Below are 19,701 nucleotides of genomic sequence, written 5' to 3'. Positions count from 1 at the left end.
AAAATAAGTAATTCAATCTACCAATGATGATTTGGTGCAATAAACCTAATCACCTTGAGAAGGCTACTATGTTAAACAAATACATTAGGTAGCTAAGTAATATGTAAATGAATATGTCATTTTGAATCAATGACATGCATTTGGAGTGTTTTAACCCATCCTGTAATGTTCAAAGCAAACTTAGCTCTTTTCCCATGTATCCATCTAATAGGTTTCACGTTTATAATAAAAGTAGTTCTACGTCATTTTCACATTTTTTTTTGTTTTCATAACTTTAACCCATCTTTGTCTTTATAAACTTTCATTTTCTTTATTTTTTTGTTCATGATCATTATTTTAAAACAACATATTATGATATGAATATGTTATATTTTAGAATTTTAGATTTATAAAAATTCAAATATCAATAAATTACAATTAAAGTCAATAAAATTAATCATAAAAATACATAAATTCTCTTGCTTTAGTGTTCAAAACATATATTTATTTTTTCAAAATGGTCTAAAATAAGTAATTCAATCTACCAATGATGATTTGGTGTAATAAACCTAGTAACCTTGAGAACAATCCTCATGTTTGAGGACAATCCTCATGTTTCGGTACCAATCCAGAAAATTTGTCCCAGACAATTTTTCCTTCTCAAGGTTTGATCGCAATATGTTGTTAGAGGTGTTTGTTGTCATGGTTATCTACATAAGGATTACTGAAAATATAAGTATCATTGACATATTTAATTAGGCCTTTAATTAAATATGCTCCTACTATTTTATTCAAAACAAATGACCCTCATCATTTGATTCGGAAAATCCCGTTGGAAGATTTTCTAGTGGGTCGAGATCCATATTTCACTTCGTTCTAAGTCCGCGTAGGCGGATTACACAAAACTAGGTTATTTAGGTAGGAACTCCTTCCAATTGTATCTCATACAACTCTCGAAAATTTCAGTTGGGTGAATAACTCCTTATTCCAATCCATCATATGGATCATTCCCAACTCTTGCTTCTAAACATGCATATATATAATCTTATTATAATTTGTTTAGTTAAGTTTGACCCATTGTTTTAACAGTTGGATATTACAATTATCCCATCGCACCTTACTAATATAGAACATGCACCTCACGTAGGCGAAACCTACATTATTCGATACTAGTCTTGATGAGTGTTAAAACTTGGAAAGCATAAACTTAATATTTAATTTGAGGGAATTGGAATTTTTCTGATCTCACCGGCTTATTTATCATATAAATCGCCTCTCACATGCATCAACATACATTCACATGCATCAACATACATACATACATAATGAAACAGTTATGGCCCCTAGCGCAATTGTTCTCCCAAGCCAATGAGAGAACCTAAGCTAACCTAACAACGATCTAAGCTTCTCCAAGCAAGATCTTCAAGGTTGTCCTCCTTTGGCACTGACTTCTTTGCTTTCTTCATATCATTACATTACAAAAAGAAACTCGTTTTACATACGAGGGAGTGAGATGAGAAAAGAAGTTACATTTTGGAGATAAAGAGAGAGGCACGACACGCAGGTCGTATTTTAAAACCCAAAGCAGAATAAAGGAAAACTAAGGCCATAACCGATCACCACAAGACAATAATAAACACTTTATTATTATTATTAATTCCTTTAATTAATTAAAATCAAATTAAATCTCGACGACCGATCACCACATTTTAATGCACAATTCATTTAAAATCAATATCGCTTTTCGCATCAACACTTGATACTTTTAAAGCACTGAGTTAGCCGAACAGGTGAATTTTGCCTTGCGTTAACCGGTTAACCATATGCGTTAACCGGTTAACACTGTTTGAAATCTGTTAGAAAATTCTTTTCTGCCTTGCGTTAACCGGTTAACCAAATGCGTTAACCGGTTAACACTGTTTGAAAATCTCTTGGAAAGCTGTTTTCCGCCTTGCGTTAACCGGTTAACCATATGCGTTAACCGGTTAACACTGTTTGAAAAATAAAAAAAATTATTTCGTATTGCGTTAACCGGTTAACATATGCGTTAACCGGTTAATACTGTTCCAAAAAGTGTTTTAGAAAGCACAACCCTTGTGCAGTCATAACCCCAATCGCATAACTCTCTGACCACACAACCCTTGTGCCGTCACTAACCCTGATGCACCAATTTCAGATCGTCAAACATATCTCAATTGTTGATTCAGTATGATTGATCAACACGTCATTGCTTCACCATACTAATGTCGGATCAAGAAGCAAATGACCATTGATCGCTCAAAGGAAAACAATCATTGAGTGTTTGAATGAACGAAACAAGAACAATATATCATATATAATGTATTTTGCATCAGGATTACATATATCACATATATGACATGATCGATCTCAATTTAATCTTTGATTCATTCTGTCTTTAATCATATTAATACAGAACAAAAAACAGTTATCAGATTCATGGTTTTGTAAGTGGCTATGATACCACTGAAGGAGAATTGCCAACCAAGGCGCAGCGTAATTTAAAAATTTCTCCATTTAGTGATCCTTACGAATGGGCATGATCAGTGATAGAATCGTTACCTCTTGTGGCGATTCAAACCTTTGGTGCAGATCTCTTGTAACGATCAAAACCTTGGATACAAATCCACGGGGCGATCACGAACGTTGAACGATGACAACGTCTCTACTCAGTCCACACGAACGGATTCCTTCAATCGCAGTGCTAGCTGTTATGAATGAAGGCTTTGAGTGAGAGAAAGAGAGATACGAAATTCCAACTCTTTAGTTGTGTTGTATTCCCATACAATGCTTCTGCACAAGAGTTCTATTTATAGAACCACTTGTGTGGGCTTCAAGCCAAAAAGCCCACTTAAGTGTATTTTGGCCCATATCTCATAATATGCGAAAATCACTTAAGTATTTGGTACCTTACCATATTTCGTATTCTACTTAAGTACACCGTACCTTACGATGTTCCTTATTTACTTTATCTCTCACCAATCCGTCCTTTGTGTGTGACCCTATAGGTTTTCATGGTGTTGGCAATTATATTAAATCACGCATTTAACATAATAAACAGTGAGCGGTATCTATCAACACATCACTGCTACCCAAGTCACGAAAATGTCATGTGATCTGACAAAACCTTTTGTGATAATAATTATGTGTATAATTACCTCTTTACCTTTATGTCTATATTAAACACAAGGTATAGATCGTGTCACCCTTGTCCAGTTCAATATTGGGCCCATAGACATTTATCCTGTTACGCAGAATGGGCAAATTCCATCTAGGACACTCATGTCCCTCAGCATGCTTTGTGGAGTACCCATCAACTGTCTTTATGGTTATCCAATTACGGACAACGTTGGATCAGCAATAAAGCACTCGACTCTACATCTAGGATCCATAGTGGTTTCAGGTCGAAGAGTGGTATACACTATTATCACCATGAGAATAACTTATGACACTTTGCATAACTTTCTATATAGTATTCTCATAGCGGGTCAATCCGGTATAGATATTACTCTTAATATTCATACCTATGTTTAAGACTTGATAACTCTTTATCCATGATCCATGAGATGTGATCATCAGTCTACAAACATAATAGTCTTAATGCTTTAATGTTATCCCACTTCACACTAAAGCTCGACTACGGATACTTTAAGAATAGTGTCCTTATGTTTAATGTGCTCTCATGATTAAGTCACACTTAATACATTAAACGGGCTATCTATTCCAGGGACTTTATTAATCAACCATTAATAAAGAAAAAGCCTTTTATTTTTAATAAATAATTCGATACAAGTACAAAAAAGTATTGGCCTTTAGGGCTTACACCAACATTTTATTCATCCACATCCATGATGTTTGCTTTTACTTTTTGCTTTTTTTGAAAATGGTAATCACAAAAAATATAAGTAAGCAATAATTTTGCCCATATCTGCATAATATTTGTTTGTACTTCATTTCTCTAAAATCAAAATATCAAATCATTATGCAGGTTGGTTCTCAAACCCATTGAATGTAATGATCTTACTCCCTCTCCAAACTTTGATTTCCCTGTGTTTGAAGTTGAGGAAGAGAATGATATGAAGATGAATCTGATGAGTTGACCTGTTTGCTTGAGCACAAGAAAAAATCCATTCATCCGTTTGAAGAGCATATTGAATTAGTCAACTTGGGTTCCGAGGACGATGTGAAGGAAGTCAAGATTGGGTCTCAACTATGTCCAGAGGTTAAGAAGGGGTTGGTTGATCTTCTTCGAGAATATTCTGATGTGTTCGCTTGGTCCTATCAATATATGCCTGGTTTGGATTCTGAGATTGTGGAGCATAGATTGCCTTTGAAGCCAGAATGCCCGCCGGTCAAGCAGAAATTGAGAAGAACTCATCCTGATATGGCATTGAAGATTAAGGAATAAGTGCAGAAGCAGATTGATGTTAGTTTCCTTGTTACCTCCGAGTATCCACAGTGGGTGGCCAATATTGTGCATGTTCCTAAGAAAGATGGAAAAGTCCGTATGTGCGTTGATTATAGAGATTTGAATAAGGTCAGTCCGAAAGATGATTTTCCTCTACAACACATTGATATGTTGGTAGACAATACAACTAAATTCAAAGTTTTTTTATTTATGGATGGATTTTCTGGTTATAATCAGATCAAAATAGCGCCCGAAGATATGGAGAAGACCACATTCATTACACCTTGGGGAACATTATGTTATCGAGTGATGCTTTTCGGTTTGTGGAAGTATAAACTCCGTTTGAATCCCAATAAATGTACTTTTGGTGTTCGCTCTGGTAAGTTGTTGGGCTTTATTGTCAGCGAGAAGGGTATTGAGGTTGATCCTGCCAAGGTCAAAGCAATACAAGAGATGCCTGCGCCCAAAACTCAGAAGCAAGTTAGAGGTTTTCTAGGCCGCTTGAACTATATCTCAAGATTTATATCACATATGATTGCCACATGTGTGCCTATATTCAAGCTCCTTCGGAAAGATCAGTCTTGTGACTGGACCGAGGATTTCTATAAAGCTTTTGACAATATCAAAGAATATCTACTTGAGCCTCCGTTTCTGTCTCCGCCTGTTGAAGGAAGACCGTTGATCATGTCTCCGACAGTGCTGGAAGAGAGTATGGGTTGTATTCTTGGTCAGCAAGATGAATATGGGAAGAAAGAATATGCCATTTACTACCTCAGTAAGAAGTTCATCGACTGTGAGACTCGATATTCTATGCTTGATAAGACATGTTGCATATTGGCTTGGGCTGCTAAGCGTTTGCGTCAGTATATGTTAAATCATATTACTTGGTTGATATCCAAAATGGATCCAATCAGGTACATTTTTGAGAAACCTGTTTTAACTGGGAGGATTTACCGTTGGCAGATGTTATTATCAGTGTATGATATTGAATACCGATCTCAGAAAGCTATCAAAGGTAGTGTATTGACTGACCATTTAGCTCACCAACCTATTGAAGATTATCAATCAGTACAATATGATTTTCCTGTCGAAGAGATTTTGTACTTGAAGATGAAAGATTGTGATGAACCATTGCTTGAAGAAGGGTCAAAACCTGGTTCCCGTTGGGGCATGGTATTTGATGGAGCTATTAATTCATATGGTAATGGCATTGGGGAAGTGATTATTACTCCTCAAGGCACTCATTTTCCGTTTACAGCTAGATTGACCTTCAAATGTACAAACAATTTGGCTAAGTATGAAGCTTGCATTATGGGGCTTGAAGAGGCCATTGATCTCAGAATTAAATATTTGGGCGTCTATGGAGATTCAGCTTTGGTTGTGAATCAGATCAAAGGTGAATGGGAGACGAACCAACCCGGCTTAATACCATATAGAGATTATGCGAGGAGGATATCAACTTGTTTTACAAAGGTTGAGTTTCATCATATCCCTCAAGATGAAAATCGGATGGCAGATGCTCTTACAACACTGGCTTCCATGATTGTAGGGAAGTTTTAGAATGAAGTTCCCAATTTAACTGTGATGCATCTTGATAGGATGGCTCATATGTTTGTTGTTGAAGAAGTCAAAGATGAAAAGCCATGGTATTTTGATATCAAATGTTTCCTCCAAAGTCAGATTTACACGTCTGGGGCATCTTTGAAAGATAAGAAGACTTTGAGAAGATTAGCCGACAACTTCTACCTGAATGGTGATATGCTTTATAAGAAGAATTTCGATGTGGTTCTGTTCAGATGCGTGGATAGACACGAAGCAGACATGTTGATGACTGAAGTCCATGAAGGATCCTTTGGTACACATTCCAATGGACATGTTATGGCGAAGAAAATGTTAAGAGCATGTTACTATTAGCTGGAAATGGAATCTGATTGTTGCAAGTTTGTGAAGAAATGTCATAAGTTTCAAATTTATGCGGATAGGATTCATGTTCCTCCGACACTATTGAATGTCATTTCCTCTCCATGGCCCTTCTCCATGTGGGGAATTGATATGATTGGCATGATTGAGCCCAAAGCTTCGAACGGATATTGTTTCATTTTGGTGGCTATTGATTACTTCACAAAGTGGGTTAAAGCGGCATCGTATACAAATATGACCAAGCAAGTTGTTATAAGGTTTATCAAGAATCAGATTATATGTTGTTATGGTGTGCCAAGTAGGATCATTACTGATAATGGATTGAACTTGAATAACAATATGGTGGAAGCTCTTTGTAAAGACTTCAAGATTTCACATCAAAATTCTTCTCCCTACATTCCCAAAATGAATGGGGTTGTTGAAGCTATGAACAAGAACATTAAAAAGGATTATTCATAAGATGGTTGTGACGTATAAAGATTGGCACGAAATGCTCCCATTTTATTTGCATGGATACCGTATATTCGTTCGTACTTCAACAGGGGCAATCCCTTTCTCTCTTGTTTATGGCATGGAATTTGTGCTCCCAGTAGAGGTTGAGATCCTATCATTACATATCTTAATGGAAGCCAAGTTGACAGAAGCTGACTGGTGTTAGAATAGGTTTGACCAGCTCAATTTGATTGAAGAGAAGAGATTGAATGCCATGTGTCATGGCCAATTATATCAACAAAGAATGTATAAAGCTTTTGATAAGAAGGTAAAGCCTCGTGTGTTTCGAGAAGGTGACCTCGTGATCAAGAAGATTTTATATTTTAAACCTGATGCTAGGGGCAAATGGATTCCTAATTACGAAAGCCCGTGTGTTGTTAAGAGAGCCTTTTCTGGAGTTGCATTGATTCTTACAACTATGGATGGTGAAGAGTTCACTCGTCCTGTGAATGTCGATGCAGTCAAGAAATACTTCGCCTAAAAAAAGAAAAGAACAACCCGCTAAGTTGAAATTCCAAAAGGGCGGCTTAGGAAAAAATGAGCCTCTCGGTGGATTGAAAACCCGAAAGGGCGATCCAGGAAAAAATTAGAGACATAAAACAGAAGATTTATCCTGGAAGATTGAGTACCCCGCCTTGGGGAAATCTAGGAAAAAATAGGGATTATGGCAAGTGATCAGTCACCATTCGAATTAAGTTTTCATTACTGATCCGACAAGAAACCGAGGCTTTTGAAACACTGTGCAAGCATTTTTTATACTTTTCGAGTTAGTTTTACTTCTGGTATTATATTTAAGCATTTTCAGTCATTATTATATTTTAAGTATATTTTCGTGATTTTATGCGTGGGATAGCCGTGTTTTTGTCCGACAGGTCCAGGTAGAAGAACCAGGGAACTCAGAACGAGACAATGTGAGATTCCGGCAAACATAGGAGCAGAAAACCCCGGTACAAGACGCCTAACACGGCCACCCGTGTCACCTAACACGGGCCGTGTCAGACAAGGGAGGACGTGTTGAAGAAAACAGTGGCCTGACACGGGTCGTGTCAGGTGTAACACCCCGATGAAATTAAGATAATTGTTTAAATTAAGTTAATATTTTATTTATTAATTTAATTAAATAATTAGAAAATTATTGGATTATTAATATTATTATTGGGATAATATTATTGGGTTTTATTATTGGAGTATATAAGTTGGAATAATAAAAAGTCCTAATTTTTGGGAAAAGGGTTTTTCACGTGAAAAAGGAAAAGAGAAGCGGCTGAAAGGGAAAGGGCAAAGAGGCAGAGCAAGAGAAAGGAAAAGCTTGAAGCTAACGGAATTGCCGGATTAACTCAGGTAAGGGGGGGTTTATCATCGTTTGATGGGTCTTATGGGATAGCATGTAATGGGTAGTGATGAACCTCTGAATTTGACTCTGATTGAAATGATATGTGATGAATTTGTGAAATATTGATGAACGAAATTGGATGATAATTGATGAAATTGTAGGAATTAGATGTAGTAAGGTTAGCGATTTGAGAAGTTGAATGTATCTGAGTTGTAATTGATAAAACGAACGAACGTGTATGAAAAATTGGACTGTGAGAGGTTGGATCTGAAGGATCTCGTAACAGAGAAAACCCATAGCAGATCTGGAAAACTGGATTCTGGTCATACGCGTATGGCACTAGGCAATACGCGTATGGGATGGCTTGAAGATGGGGGTTTTGGCGCTGGTACGCGCCATACGCGTGTGATATGCGTATCCCTGGAGTGGTACGCGTATGGTGTATGCTATACGCGTATGAGTGAAAGAGATGATGTTTTGAACGTGAAAGCGTCTCTGTTGGTACGCGTATGAGGATGTGGTACGCGTAGCATACGCGTATGGGCGTGGGCGATACGCGTATGGGATGGGCGAGGAAATGCGCCATACGCGTATGGGCATAGGCGATACGCGTATGGGCAGACTTGTGGTTTTTCTGAACAGTTGTTGTGCAGTTTTTAGTTGTTTAGGCTGAGTGCTGTAACTTAGCTGATGTATGACGTAGTGGGGATTATTTCCCGTTGTTTTGAGTAGTATAGGTATTAGTAGAGTGTGCTAATACTGTGTTTGATGATGAGGTATGATATGATATGCCTTGTGATGAAATGTGTTGATGATGCCGTGAATGTATCAGTTATGTATGCATTTGTGAATAGACTGATTTATGGCTTAGAGTGTGAGCATACGTCTATTCTTGAGTTGTTGTTGTTATTGCATTGCTAGGTGATTAGCATGCATATTGTGGCCCATTTGGGGTGGTAGCTAATTCCCATGGTGAGGAATTAGTGAGTAAATCATTTTGATTGTTGTTGATGTTTGCATGCTAGGTGATTAGCGTGCATAGCATGGCCCATTTGGGGTGGTAGCTAATTCCCATGGTGAGGAATTAGTGAGTGAGTCACTATGTCTCAATTGAGTGGGACTAGTGAGCTTGGTAGCCGTGCCTGGATTTGGACGGTGAGGTTGAACTATATGTTCACAAAATAGTCGGTACCGCATGCATGGAGTCTCATTGCATAATATATGTATGGCGTGTAATATGAATGGATGTATTCCAATATTCCACGTGTAATTGTGTTGGTATTGTTGTGTTGTTATTGAGTATGATGTTGAATTAATATGTTGTTCCTGAATGTGTGTTTTGATTAGGGTGATGAAGTGTGTTGAATCACTTAACATAACATGATATTTTATAATACTCATTATATTGATTGAGGAACTCACCCTTACAACTATTTTTCAGGTAACGAGAAATGAGTTGAGTAGAAGCTAATTATTGGAGTCTAGTGTATTCTCCGTAGTGGGTCGTGCTCTGATAGATGTAACATCGGGATGGGTTGTCTTAACTTGTTTTGAATGTTTTATTGTTGGTTGAGAACCATTTTCCATGTAATGTTTTACATGATTGATGGAATTATATCCGCTGTGTTTTATGCAATTGTTTAAGTTTGAAATTAATAAAAGAGCATGACCGTTATATTGTTGAAAAATGTGGAAGATTGTGTGACACCCTTAATGGGCATAATTACTCTGATGTTATATTTTGATATTTAATTAAATTATTGGGGTATTTTAGAAGGGTGTTACATTAGTGGTATCAGAGCATAGTCGGTCGAGTCGTGTCGTAATTATTCTGTTTCCCCTGTACGGTATAGGTGTTGTGTAACCTATCGGTACTCATTGTTTTAGTTTGTTTGGGTTTTCAGAATAGAGATGGCTGGAAGAGGTAGAGATGATGCTGCAATTGCTGAGGCTCTGGGTATGCTAGCTGGAGTACTTGGAGGGAATCCGAATGTTGTGGGAATGGGAGCTGCTCGTCAACTGAGTGAGTTCCAGAAGAACAATCCTCCAATGTTCAAGGGAGCATACGATCCAGATGGCGCTCAGAAGTGGTTGAAGGAGATAGAGAGAATCTTCCGAGTGACTGAGTGTGCCGATAACCAGAAGGTCAGGTTCGGTACGCATATGCTGTCAGAAGAAGCTGATGATTGGTGGGTTGCTACCCGCACTGAGTTGGAAACTGCTGGGAATGCTGAAATCACTTGGGCTGTGTTCAGAGAGAGATTCCTGAGGAAGTATTTTCCAGAGGATGTTAGAGGGAAGAAAGAGATAGAGTTCTTGGAATTGAAGCAGGGTAACAAGTCTGTTACAGAGTATGCCGCTAAGTTCACAGAGCTGTTAAAGTATTACACTCCTTATAGTGAGGCTGCTGGAGAATTTTCGAAGTGTGTGAAGTTTGAGAACGGGCTGCGTCCCGAGATCAAACAGGCTATTGGATATCAGCGGATCAGGGTGTTTTCTGACTTGGTTGACTGTTGCAGGATTTTTGAACAGGATTCCAAAGCCAGAGCAGAGAGCTATTAGCAAAGGGTTGATAGGAAAGGCAAGAATCAGAATGATCGTGGGAAACCGTATGCAGCTGGCAAGGGTTTCCAGAGGCAGAGTGGGATAAAGAGGCCTAGTGGGGGAGACTCTAGTGCTCCTGCTAAGTGTTACAGATGTGGTCAGGCTGGACATCGTATCCATGAGTGTACCAGTAATGAGAAGAAGTGTTTCAAGTGTGGAAAAGGTGGTCACTTGGCTGCAGACTGCCGGTTGAAGACTGTGACTTGTTTTAACTGTGGAGAGTTGGGTCATATCAGTCCACAGTGTCCTAAGCCGAAGAAAGAGAACCAGTCAGGAGGCAAGGTCTTTGCTTTATCGGGTTCTGAGACTTCTGCAGATGATCGTTTGATCCGAGGTACGTGTTATATTAATGGCTTTCCTCTTGTAGCTATTATTGACACAGGTGCTACTCATTCCTTTATATCCTTGGATTGTGCTGTGAAACTTAAGTTAGAGATATCTGAGATGCGTGGTAGTATGGTGATTGATACTCCTGCGAAGGGTTCAGTGACTACTACTTCAGTTTGTTTGAATTGCCCTTTGAGTATTTTTGGTAGAGACTTTGGGATGGACCTTGTGTGTCTTCCACTAGTACAGGTTGATGTTATTCTGGGTATGAACTGGTTGGTGTTTAACAGAGTCTATATCAACTGTTTTGATAAGACTGTGATTTTTCCTGAGATTGAGGAAGGAAAGAGTTTGTTTCTATCTGCAAGGCAGGTGAATGAGGAAGTAGCAGACGGGGCAGAGTTGTTTATGCTATTAGCGACTTTGGAGGCTAAAGATAAACTGGTGATTGGTGATCTAGCCGTGGTGTGTGATTTTCCTGATGTGTTTCCGGAAGAGGTGAATGAATTGCCACCAGAGCGTGAAGTTGAGTTCTCGATTGATTTGGTACCTGGTACTAGACCGATATCGATGGCTCCATATCGTATGTCTGCTGTTGAGTTAGCTGAATTGAAGAGTCAGCTGGAAGATCTGTTGGATAAGAAATTTATTCGTCCGAGTGTGTCACCGTGGGGTGCACCAGTGTTGTTGGTTAAGAAGAAAGAAGGTACTATGAGGTTGTGTGTGGACTACAGGCAACTGAATAAAGTAACGATCAAGAATCGGTATCCTTTGCCGAGGATTGATGATTTGATGGATCAATTGGTTGGTGCGAGTGTGTTCAGCAAGATAGATTTGAGATCTGGGTATCATCAGATACGTGTGAAAACTGAGGATATTCAGAAGACTGCTTTCAGAACAAGGTATGGACATTATGAGTATTCTGTGATGCCTTTTGGTGTGACTAATGCGCCTGGTGTATTTATGGAGTATATGAATAGGATTTTCCATCCGTATCTAGACCAGTTTGTTGTGGTGTTTATTGATGACATTTTGGTGTATTCGAAATCTGAAGAAGAGCATGCTGAGCATTTGAGAGTGGTTTTAGAAGTTCTCCGAGAAAAGAAGTTATTTGCTAAACTGTCTAAGTGTGAATTTTGGTTAGAAGAGGTTAGTTTTCTTGGTCATGTGATTTCAAGAGGTGGTGTTGCTGTTGATCCTTCTAAGATAGAGGCGGTATCTCAGTGGGAAGCTCCGAAGTCTGTTGCTGAGATTCGAAGTTTTCTTGGTTTGGCTGGTTATTATAGGAAGTTCATTGAGGGATTTTCTAAGTTGGCGTTACCGTTGACGATGTTGACTAGAAAGGGGCAAGCGTTTGTTTGGGATTCGAAATGTGAAGAAGGTTTCCAAGAGTTAAAGAGAAGGTTGACTACTGCTCCTATTCTGATATTACCGAGTCCGTCGGAATCATTTGAGGTTTACTGTGATGCTTCATTGTTGGGTTTGGGTGGTGTGTTGATGCAGAATAAGCAGGTTATAGCTTATGCTTCGAGACAACTGAGAGTTCATGAGAGGAACTATCCGACACATGATTTAGAGTTGGCAGCTGTGGTATTTGTTCTGAAACTATGGAGGCATTATTTGTACGGGTCGAGATTTGAGGTTTTCAGTGACCATAAAAGTTTAAAGTATTTGTTTGATCAGAAAGAGCTGAATATGAGACAGAGGAGATGGTTAGAATTTCTGAAGGATTATGATTTTGGTTTGAATTACCATCTGGGTAAAGCAAACGTAGTGGCTGATGCATTGAGTCGGAAATCATTGCATATGTCTATGTTAATGGTTAAAGAATTGGATTTAATTGAGCAGTTTAGAGATTTGAGTTTGGTGTGTGAGAGTACTCACAATAGTGTTAAATTGGGAATGTTGAAGTTAACGAGTAATATTTTGGATGAGATCAGAGAGGGTCAGAAATCCGATATGCTTTTGGTTGATAAGTTAACTTTAGTGAATCAAGGCCAAGGTGGTGAATTCAGAGTTGATGAGAATGGTGTTTTGAAATTTGGTAATCGGGTGTGTATTCCGGATGTTACCGAACTTAAGAAGAGTATTCTGGAGGAAGGACATCGTAGTGGCTTGAGCATTCACCCTGGAGCTACAAAGATGTATCATGATTTGAAAAAGCTATTTTGGTGGCCGGGAATGAAAAGAGAAATTGTGAGTTTTGTTTATTCTTGTTTGACTTGTCAGAAGTCAAAGATTGAGCATCAGAAGCCGTCTGGGTTAATGCAACCGTTGGCTATTCCAGAGTGGAAGTGGGATAGTATCAGTATGGATTTTGTTTCGGGTTTACCGAGGACAAGTAGGAATTTTGAAGCTATTTGGGTGATTGTGGATAGATTGACGAAGTCGGCTCATTTCATTCCGATCAGAATGGATTATCCGTTAGAGAGATTAGTCGAATTGTATATTGAGAAGATTGTAAGTTTGCATGGTATTCCGTCGAGTATCGTTTCGGACAGAGATCCTAGATTTACATCGAAGTTTTGGGAAGGTTTGCAGAAGGCTTTGGGAACTAAGCTGAGATTGAGTTCTGCATATCATCCGCAGACTGATGGTCAGACTGAGAGGACGATTCAGTCACTAGAGGATCTTTTGAGGGCTTGTGTTTTGGAAAAAGGAGGTGCTTGGGATTGTTATTTACCTTTGATTGAGTTTACCTACAACAATAGTTTTCATTCGAGCATTGGTATGGCACCGTTTGAAGCTTTGTATGGTAGGAGATGTCGGACACCGTTATGTTGGTATGAGTCCGGTGAGAGTGCTGTGGTTGGACCGGAGATTGTTCAACAGACTACAGAAAAGATTAAGATGATTCAGGAGAAGATGAGAATTGCTCAGAGTCGTCAGAAGAGTTATCATGATAAGAGGAGGAAGTCACTTGAGTTCCAAGAGGGAGATCATGTGTTTCTTCGTGTTACTCCGATAACTGGAGTTGGTCGAGCTTTGAAGTCGAAGAAGTTGACACCTCGATTTATTGGTCCCTATCAGATTTTAGAAAGGATAGGAGAGGTAGCCTATCGTATCGCTTTACCGCCGTCGCTTGCGAATTTGCATGAGGTTTTTCATGTGTCTCAGTTGAGGAGGTACATTCATGATCCGTCGCATGTAGTCCAAGTAGATGATGTACAGGTGAGAGATAACCTGACTGTTGAAACATCACCTATGAGGATCGAGGATCGAGAGTTGAAGCAGTTGCGGGGTAAAGAGATTGCCTTGGTGAAGGTAGCTTGGGGAGGACCAGCAGGTGGCAATGTGACTTGGGAACTTGAGAGTCAGATGAAGGAGTCTTATCCTGAGTTGTTCGCTTGAGGTATGTTTTCGAGGACGAAAACTCTTTTAGTGGGGGAGAGTTGTAACACCCCGATGAAATTAAGATAATTGTTTAAATTAAGTTAATATTTTATTTATTAATTTAATTAAATAATTAGAAAATTATTGGATTATTAATATTATTATTGGGATAATATTATTGGGTTTTATTATTGGAGTATATAAGTTGGAATAATAAAAAGTCCTAATTTTTGGGAAAAGGGTTTTTCACGTGAAAAAGGAAAAGAGAAGCGGCTGAAAGGGAAAGGGCAAAGAGGCAGAGCAAGAGAAAGGAAAAGCTTGAAGCTAACGGAATTGTCGGATTAACTCAGGTAAGGGGGGGTTTATCATCGTTTGATGGGTCTTATGGGATAGCATGTAATGGGTAGTGATGAACCTCTGAATTTGACTCTGATTGAAATGATATGTGATGAATTTGTGAAATATTGATGAACGAAATTGGATGATAATTGATGAAATTGTAGGAATTAGATGTAGTAAGGTTAGCGATTTGAGAAGTTGAATGTATCTGAGTTGTAATTGATAAAACGAACGAACGTGTATGAAAAATTGGACTGTGAGAGGTTGGATCTGAAGGATCTCGTAACAGAGAAAACCCATAGCAGATCTGGAAAACTGGATTCTGGTCATACGCGTATGGCACTAGGCAATACGCGTATGGGATGGCTTGAAGATGGGGGTTTTGGCGCTGGTACGCGCCATACGCGTGTGATATGCGTATCCCTGGAGTGGTACGCGTATGGTGTATGCTATACGCGTATGAGTGAAAGAGATGATGTTTTGAACGTGAAAGCGTCTCTGTTGGTACGCGTATGAGGATGTGGTACGCGTAGCATACGCGTATGGGCGTGGGCGATACGCGTATGGGATGGGCGAGGAAATGCGCCATACGCGTATGGGCATAGGCGATACGCGTATGGGCAGACTTGTGGTTTTTCTGAACAGTTGTTGTGCAGTTTTTAGTTGTTTAGGCTGAGTGCTGTAACTTAGCTGATGTATGACGTAGTGGGGATTATTTCCCGTTGTTTTGAGTAGTATAGGTATTAGTAGAGTGTGCTAATACTGTGTTTGATGATGAGGTATGATATGATATGCCTTGTGATGAAATGTGTTGATGATGCCGTGAATGTATCAGTTATGTATGCATTTGTGAATAGACTGATTTATGGCTTAGAGTGTGAGCATACGTCTATTCTTGAGTTGTTGTTGTTATTGCATTGCTAGGTGATTAGCATGCATATTGTGGCCCATTTGGGGTGGTAGCTAATTCCCATGGTGAGGAATTAGTGAGTAAATCATTTTGATTGTTGTTGATGTTTGCATGCTAGGTGATTAGCGTGCATAGCATGGCCCATTTGGGGTGGTAGCTAATTCCCATGGTGAGGAATTAGTGAGTGAGTCACTATGTCTCAATTGAGTGGGACTAGTGAGCTTGGTAGCCGTGCCTGGATTTGGACGGTGAGGTTGAACTATATGTTCACAAAATAGTCGGTACCGCATGCATGGAGTCTCATTGCATAATATATGTATGGCGTGTAATATGAATGGATGTATTCCAATATTCCACGTGTAATTGTGTTGGTATTGTTGTGTTGTTATTGAGTATGATGTTGAATTAATATGCTGTTCCTGAATGTGTGTTTTGATTAGGGTGATGAAGTGTGTTGAATCACTTAACATAACATGATATTTTATAATACTCATTATATTGATTGAGGAACTCACCCTTACAACTATTTTTCAGGTAACGAGAAATGAGTTGAGTAGAAGCTAATTATTGGAGTCTAGTGTATTCTCCGTAGTGGGTCGTGCTCTGATAGATGTAACATCGGGATGGGTTGTCTTAACTTGTTTTGAATGTTTTATTGTTGGTTGAGAACCATTTTCCATGTAATGTTTTACATGATTGATGGAATTATATCCGTTGTGTTTTATGCAATTGTTTAAGTTTGAAATTAATAAAAGAGCATGACCGTTATATTGTTGAAAAATGTGGAAGATTGTGTGACACCCTTAATGGGCATAATTACTCTGATGTTATATTTTGATATTTAATTAAATTATTGGGGTATTTTAGAAGGGTGTTACATCAGGCACCTCAACCAACCGTGTCACCCCATGCCAGGGACGTGTCATCCAGGACAGTAGGATGACACGGCCACCCGTGTCAGCCCAAGCCGAAAAATTCAGTTTTCTTGGGCTTTTGTTCGTCGGGCTTTTTCAGAAATATTTTTGGACCTGTCCAACTGCTGCTTAGAATTTTCACTATAAAAGAGGACCTTCTGGCTAAGGAAAAATCATCTGGGAATACAGCAAAATACAATTTTGTGAAGTAATCAAGTATTACAGAGCGCAAGGCATTCAGAGAGCTAAAGATTTTCATGAGCGGGAGCGATTGAAGATCAAAGTCATCCAATTACTTGTAATGTGTAATTTTTATCTTGCATTTGTTTTAAACAATATGAGTAGCTAAACCCCCAAATGCTAGGGGGTGTCCCTAATTTAGAATTGTAACGAACTTGAGTTTACATTTGCATTTATAATATTGTTTTTACGGTAACCTTTTGATGTGTTTATTGCTCTCTCTTTCGGACCAATCGAGATTGATTTGTGGTTATCAATTAGGTTGGACCGCCATTGATAAGGTTTTCATAAGGTTACTCTACAGTAGATATCACTTAGGACTAGGGATACCCTGTATGAACCAGACTATTCTTAATATTATAAAGTTTAACTTCACCTTAATTGGCTATGGACATAGTGTAGTACCCTGAAATTTGTCCTCCTTTCTGCTTTTCATCTAACCTGTAACCTAATACCCATCTAACCTCATTCATATTTCATTCATTTGCATCATTCATTCATGACTAACAACTGCTAACAGGTATCATGGATTCAAGGTTTGTGGGTGATAAAATCAGGGTTGGACTGAAGAAGTATGGTACTGCACATCGTATGGGTCGAAACCCTAATTCATGACTTTGCTATTTTGGGATCTTGTGCATGACTTGTTGTTTGGTCGATATTCATCTGGTTTGATTCATAGCATTGACCTAAGTCATTTGGTTCAGGAGATTGTAGTACATGTTCAATCGTCCATACAAAAGTACACATCTTTCGCTTGAGTTGACTTTTTGGTCAACTAATTGACCAAAGTTAATCATCTGACCAAGATCAATTCCCTAGCCCTAACTCATGCTCATATTCGTGCTCACCTGTAAGCTGTGTTAAACCATGCTCATTTGTCCATTCATATTTCATTTTGAATCGTTTTTTGAACCACATTGATCAATTGAAACCGTTCACAGCCATTATATTCACCATTGTGTCTTGACTTCCTACTCGAATTGAGTTTAAATTCAAATTTGATTTTAATTGCAATTTAATCCCGGAGGTTCAAATTGACTTTGTCCAAATTGACTTTTGGAGGCTCAAGTTGATCTTTGAAAATTAAATTGATTTTAAAAGTCGTTGCATCTTTTTTGTTAACAAATTGATTGCAAAGAACATTGATCTTTAGATTTCGGATTGATTTTGATTCCAAGTTGATTTTGAAATTTAAAGATGAATTAACTTTAGAAGTCATTAAACTTTTACTTTTGAATTTTGGAATTCCTTTTTTTATCGGTTAGAATTTCTTCCTTCTTTTTTTACTTTTGGGCCTTGGTTGTTCATTTAGGACTAGGCCCATTCTTTTTATTTTAGAAATCACCATTTACCAATTCTAGATCCATATCCAATAATTATCCATTTGAAACTAAGTAAAACCATATCCAAATATTTCTTCATTATCCATTTTTACTTAAGTGAAACCAAAGCCCAATTGCTAACATTAATAGCATCCAAAATGCATTAGCAGCACAGCATGGGAAACTCATAAGGCATAGCAGAAATAACTACAAGCAGCATAATCCAAAAGTTGCAAGCCCGACGACAATGGAAACGAAAACACCAAAATTATGCAAAAAAACAATAGCATAACATTTCAATTATAACTAACAACTAATCATGAATTCACCAAACTAACTAATGATTTCGAAAATGGATCCGCTTTTCTATTCTTTCTAACAATTCCATTTACCTGCAAAATGGTTTCACTCTGCTAATTCATAATAGGGTAAAAAAAAATTAACACTAACTCAAAAATAACTTCAAATTCATTCTGAAACCAATTTCATTTCGCATCTCAATCAATTCACACAATAGAATTCCAGTCTGCATTTACAGCTAGCAGTAGCACTTCACCTAAGTTCCAATTCAATGTAGCTTTAACAAATGCTTTGATTTTAATTACAAGTGAAATTCATAACAGAAGAGTTTACAACTAACCAACTTAACAACCAACTTAATAACTAACCTAACAGAAACTAATAACTAACTTCCAATTTGGTAACTAACTTTAGCATTTCCCTGAGAGTGTCGAAACCAAAAATCTGAGTCTTATATAAGGATGCTTCGGTTCAGAATGGTGCTTCTTGGTTTTCATTGATTTTCAGAAAAAAAAACTCACATTGAGAAGAAGTTTCTTCACTTCTCAGCACATGTCCTCAACCTTCTTCATCTCCCTTCTGCAATTCCAAATTCCAGCCACTGCAATAGAATTCCAAATCCTGCAATTGGAAGTTGGAGTTCGGCGATAAAAACTCCCGGATTTGGCAACCGAAATCTCTTGGTTCCATCCACAACAACCTCGCATCCACCACTTTGTTCATCGCCATCAACAAAACAACCGAAGAAGAAGAAAGAAATTTTCTGCAATAACTCACGTGAGGATCCGGTTTTCAACCTCTTCCAATCTCGGTTTCACCATCTGCTTCTTCCATGGCACCACCATCACAATCCAATTTGCAGCGACTCGGCAAGAAGAAAAAGAAAAGGCGAAGTAAGTTGCGAACTTGAGAAGAGGAGCAGAAAATCAAAGCCGGAAACAGAGAATTCTTACCTTCAACCCGGTGAGTTTTCTTTAAGTCGCGCTTAAGATCCCGTTGATTTAGCAGCGCTGTGAGCACGGTGGTGAATGGTAAATTCGACTTCCAAGCATGAATTTCTGAGGCGCGAAGGTAATTTATTGATGTTGCACACGACCTAAGACTCGCGAGGCAATCGAACGTGATCGAACCGTTGGAAGCCCAATCCCGGAAGAATAACAGAAAGCTTCGAAACGGAATCCATGCCTGATTTTGGAAGTGAGAGCGAAGCAGTTGTTTTGAGCAATTTCGTTGAAAAGCGGCGGCGAGCGAGAAGCCGG

The 19,701-nt window shown here is 38.5% G+C and overlaps 1 long non-coding RNA gene across 1 annotated transcript; it reads right to left on the bottom strand.

Annotated features, from left to right (window-relative positions):
- Window positions 1-18,599: 18,599 nt before the first annotated feature.
- LOC127092299 (uncharacterized) lies at window positions 18,600-19,544 on the bottom strand. The gene is made up of 2 exons (XR_007792154.1): window positions 19,396-19,544; window positions 18,600-19,307 (listed from the first exon to the last, which is right to left on the bottom strand). It is a non-coding gene; the product is annotated as an uncharacterized LOC127092299 (long non-coding RNA).
- Between the last annotated feature and the right edge of the window lie 157 nt (window positions 19,545-19,701).

Source organism: Lathyrus oleraceus, chromosome 6, assembly GCF_024323335.1.
Source record: "Lathyrus oleraceus cultivar Zhongwan6 chromosome 6, CAAS_Psat_ZW6_1.0, whole genome shotgun sequence".
NCBI lineage: Eukaryota > Viridiplantae > Streptophyta > Magnoliopsida > Fabales > Fabaceae > Lathyrus > Lathyrus oleraceus.
The sequence above is the reverse complement of the archived record's forward strand: the minus strand, read 5'-3'. Positions and strand labels throughout refer to the sequence as shown.